We start from the raw sequence: 5566 nt of genomic DNA on the forward strand, positions 1-5566 counted from the left end.
TTTTGATATTCAGTAGGAACTAGCCCAGTACCTAAATGTGTTCTTTCTCAGAAAATAAAAAAGTTAAGCACACATTTCCTTCTGTGTAGCAAACATCCCTCATATTTTTACACTGTAGTATTTCTTTAGATCTTGAAGGTTACCTGTATAATATAACTTCTTAAAAAATTGTTTTAAGTCATGTTTATTTATTCACTAAAATGTTGTGTTCAAATCTGGCTGCCCTCATACCTTAATTTCTAATCTGTAGCAGTTAGAAGTGATGAAAAGTTCTCATAAAGGTGTTCAGAACTGTAATTCGATGCAAATTCACAGCTTACACTAGGACATCCTCTTCCAATCTAATATGTTTATTATATGGATGAAATGCTACCTACCAATGAAACAATTTTTTTTTTAACCACCTTGAAAGTTTTTTCAGAGAAAGGCCCAGAAAATTACTTTAAACGTCAGACTAAGCTGTCTCAAACATAGGTTTGGGGACCTTCCTGTCCTATAGACACAGACACTATCCAGTCACCTGAGCTTCAAAAGGCGGGTAGAGGTGAGAGAAGGAAAATGTGAACTTAACCCCAGAAGATTTTCTTTTTTTCTTGAGAGAATGGTTTTGAAATTAATATCACAAGATACTGAGCAGTCTTACATAGCTTATCTAGTTTTCCTTTTTTAAATTTCAGTGCTATTTACTTAGGGATGGAAAACATATTCCTTTTAAAGTAAAGACTTAATACGCACAGAGTGAATGGTTGTATTTGTCATACCTATAGTAGATCTAAAAGGGCTTAAATGTAATACTTTTTCTCTTCTGATAACATAATGTTAGAAATTGACAGACCACCATATTTTCTAAGCAAATACTGTATTTACAGTGTAGCTAATACCTACTTCAAAAGCAGGATTGTGTTAGCCACTGAGTTTTTAAAAGAGGCCCCAAACATATTTGATTTGAAAACACTCATAATAGCCAGTTTCTATACAACTTAAAAATGGCAGCTTGGACATTCACAGTTACACACTCAATATATGACATTATGAAATAACCTCATTTAACTCCTTAACATCCTAACTGATGAGAATAATTGTCATCCTCTAGCACACGTCACTGTGGTATTCTGTTACCCAAACTGGCTTCCAGGCTGCTGTGAAATGCCTCTCCTATTTTCTTATACGACTATGCTAAATCCCACAAAGAAAAAAACAAAAAGTGGTGTGAATTTGTGTGTAGAAGCACCCCAAACCCGATATAGATGTGCTTTGGGGCTAAACTTTTTGTAGGCTTTTGAAAGCCTAGAAGGAAGGCTCCTGAACAGTTGTACCTGTCAAACCAGTGCCTCCAAAGAACTGGGAACTCCCCTATTTCTTCCTCCTCAATGGGAGTCCTGTTATATCATTTTCCTTCTGAAGGAAGGAGAGGGGAAGACTGGAAAGGGGGACAGTGGTGTGAGAGGTGATGTGATCCCTCTTGCCTTCTAAGCCATCTCAGAATAACCCTGTATCCTTCAAGTCACTTGTTCCTGTTCTGGAAATAGCATGGTAAGGGACTTGATCATGTGGTCAGCCCAGAAGCAACCCAACAAGAACAGATTAGCTTGAGGCAAGAGCTGTGTGCTTGCTTCATAGGACTGGTAAGGGAAGAACCCAGGCCCTGGGGAGGTGGGGGAGGGGAGGCCAGCAGAGGCAAGTGTGACGCAGAGGAGAGGCCAGCAGGGGTAGGCGTGACGCAGAGCCGGCACGGGACCCACCAAGGCTGCAGCTTCAGCACAAGAGAAGCTCCAGGTATCTTGCCCATGCAAGGTCTTTGATCATTTGGCCCATTAACGTTGCTCCTCTGGATAAACTGTGCCCTGGAAACCAGAGAAGGAGCTGGCTGCTGCTGCACAGAAAGGGCGTTTATTCCTGGTCATGTTTTCTCACTGAAAAGATGTGTGTTCAAGTGTTGACTCAACTGTCTCCCCAAGAAGAAACAGAGGGGAAAATGACCAAATCTAGCCGCTCTTTAAATTTAAAACATATAACCAAGAAAACTGCTAATACTAACTCAGAAAAGAAAGTTTTAAGCTAAAAAAAGAAAAAAGACAGGTGGGAGGGGCGAGCGTTTTTGGTTTTCTAATTGATTTTCTTTTTTTTTTTTTTTTAAGATTTTTTTTGGGGAATTGGGGGGATGGGAACAACGCTGCAGCCTACACCATCCCCGGCGACTCACGGCAGCCCAGCTCCAGGTTGAGCTGTTGTGCAGCATCTTAACTGTGGAGGGCAGTGTCATTGGGCCCTCATATGTGGGATCCAAACTGGGGCCCTCTGGCGCCCCAAGCCAGTTCTCAACCATCGCGCCACTCGGCTGGCCCCTCTAATTGACTTTCAACAGCTGAGCTCCAACCATGCACAAAACACAGAAGTCAATACTGTGTTTTTACTCCTAAAATATTATGTCACTATCCCTCAGTTACTTTAATGCAACTCTAAAGAAAGGCATTCTGAATCCATACTTGCCCCAGCCCAAAAAAAGTGAACTAAAGCAGTTGACATATTTTTTAAAGCAGAATATTACATATAAGTGAGGAAGTCAGAGTGAAGGGAAAGTGAGGAGGGAGGGAAAAAGGAAGCCGTAAGTACGGTCAGGATCCGTACGCAGGCCCCAAGGTCTCTAGACTTTACTAGGACCAAAGGGGACAAGTTACCTCTGAGCATCCTAGTTGTCAACACAGAGGGAGGTAATCATCACTCAATTTAAAGTGTCTATGAACTGAAACAAATTGGTTGCTTAGGAAAACAGATACTTAGGCCTAAGAGAAATTTTTCAGTGGCTCCTCCTAGGAAGAAATTAAATGATGTAGGGAGCCTGGCCTTCAGAGCATCTCACAGCAAATGCAGTAATAGTCTACCAGGCTGTCCCTATTCATCATCAGGACTATCCCTGGTGACATAATGCCTAGGTGCAGGTCAGTAAAAACCAATCTACGAGGGACCAAAATTGTCGGCGTGGAAATAGCTCCCGGAGCTTCAGATCTCATCTCAGAATAAAACAGAGTATCAAGAGGCATGGCGGGGAGCCATTAAAGGCACTACTCATGGCAGCATAAGATTTGGGTAAACACTGAAGGCCAGAGAGTGTGGCCTTCTACTCCCCGACGGGTACTAGAGGGCAGTTACCGAATACCGCTGATCAAGACCCAGGCCTTCCCTAACAGTCAGCATACTTGGGGTGGGGCTGCCATCACGCTGAAGGCTAAGGAGCCTGGCCGGGAGAGTCCGCGAGAGGCCACCCCACTCCCCGTGGAGATGGGAGGAGACCCACAGGCACGGTCACGGTTTCCCCCAGATGCACTGACTTGTGTTAGGGTCTGACTTGTTTTTGTGTTTTCAATTACCCTTGGCAATTTACTGATAGGGCAATTTTCAGTGTAGATTACAAATATGAAACTATTGNGGAGAAGCAGGCGAGTGTTTCGAAGTAAAGCTTTGTGCAAAACAACCTGTGACTGGCAAAAGCTCTTTGATTAAGTGTATTTCCTTCCCCTGGTCTGTTGACTTCAATAGGAATGAGTTACAGACATAAATGGAATACAAAACTTCAACAAAAGTTTCCAGAAATGTATTCAGAATTTTAATATGATCCACATTCACAGCTTAGTACTAGGACACTCGTCCAATCTGATATATTTATTATGCAGATAAAATGTGACCTCCTACCAATGGGACATTTTTTTTTTAATCACCTTAAAAGTTTATTCAAGGCAGAGGCGCAGGTGAAAAACAGTGTATTAGAGCTGGGCCAGTGAACCTGAGGAAGCCTTGAGGTCAGTCTGCTGAAGACGCGCAGGGGCCTGCAGGTTACTGATTTCAGCCAGTGCCCATTCACCGGGAAGGACGCTGGCCTTCCCGAAATTGCTTTCAGGCACCACCTAGAGGCCAATTTTGTTTCTATAATATCCTTTGGCCACTATTTGCCATTCACTTGCCTTTTAAGAGCAGAGAAGTGGGAAAATAACAGAAAACAAAAATACTAGCACTCTCCTCCACCTACACTCATTTCTCCATGGGTGCGCTTGTGACAGAAGTCTGTAAGCCATGACCTGGGCTGTGACATCTTGTGCTCAAAGTATGCATGTTTCCACTTAATTCACCAACCCTGGGGCTTCGAACACTGAATCTTCCACTTAGACATTTGTGCACAGTCAACAATACATGTGATTCATTTCACTTAAAGCACACACTGGTGGACTCTGGCAAACACATCGCTAATGGTTCAAAAGTGGTGAAATACCATGTTTGCTTCAGTTTATTAAACCTGAGATCATCTCTCAAAATGTAATGTGCTCCTACTGGTATCATGGGTAGGCCCTTGACTGGGAGGGGGTGGGTAATGTAATTCCACTAAATTCAAGTTATAAAATGACAGTTCTCTAAAATTAAGTACACAACTTCATTTCTGACCTTTCTTATTTTTCCTCTTAAGTGCTAGAACACAGTTCCTATGATCGTTGTGGCTGCTACCACTAGGTAAACATTCCCTGACCCAACTTCTGAGCACTAACACAGTGTTGCCAAGAGGCACATAGGTGAGAGTATCTTCCTGGGTGTCTGACAGCTGCTGTTTTGCTGAACCGGAAACTCAGACATTCTCCATTCATTGGAAGAGCTCTGGCTTTATTGGCCTAATGGAAGGCAAAGCTTAAAACCCATTGAGCCCTAGAGAACCCTCAGATGGCACCAGAACTTCAGATTACAAGCTGCTCAAGGCCAGACCCCCCTCTCCAAAACTCTGACCTGGACCCCACGCCTGGTGTAGGTAAGGTTTACACAGAAGGTGCATTTGCTAAGGTCTTGCCTCTTCCTGTGTTGGGTTTAGGACTGTCCCTTTAGAAAGGGAAGGCCCAGCTAAAGCTAATTTGTTGGATGCCATTTTCTCTCTTTCGACTAATAGCAAATGCTTGCCAAGTTTTAGTTTCTTAAACAGGTTTCTTGTGGTATTTTCTAACTATTTTGTCAAGACTGGGTGTAAATTGTTTTAATTTTTTTTATTAGTTTCAGCTGTACAAAACAATGTAATAGTTAGACATTTACACCCCTCACAAAGTGATAACCTCCCTCCCCCAATCTACCACCCTTCTGACATCGTATATAACTGTTACAGTTCCATTGACTCTATTCCCTATGCGGTTCTCCACACCCCATGACTATATATGTACTAAATTAGAATTGATGTTTAGTATTATTCTGCTTCAGCTTCGCAGTGGTCAGGCATCTACACCATCCATGAAGTGGTCTCCCTAATAAGGCAGGTACCTATTTGAAAATGGTTTTTAAAGGGCTCGGCAAATAAACGGTGGGAAAAACAGGCAGATGTTAAATAACATATTACCATCCCTTTGAATTTTTGATATTCAGTAGGAACTAGCCCAGTACCTAAATGTGTTCTTTCTCAGAAAATAAAAAAGTTAAGCACACATTTCCTTCTGTGTAGCAAACATCCCTCATATTTTTACACTGTAGTATTTCTTTAGATCTTGAAGGTTACCTGTATAATATAACTTCTTAAAAAATTGTTTTAAGTCATGTTTATTTA

Source organism: Hipposideros armiger, unplaced genomic scaffold (genome assembly GCF_001890085.2).
Source record: "Hipposideros armiger isolate ML-2016 unplaced genomic scaffold, ASM189008v1 scaffold_173, whole genome shotgun sequence".
Lineage (NCBI taxonomy): Eukaryota > Metazoa > Chordata > Mammalia > Chiroptera > Hipposideridae > Hipposideros > Hipposideros armiger.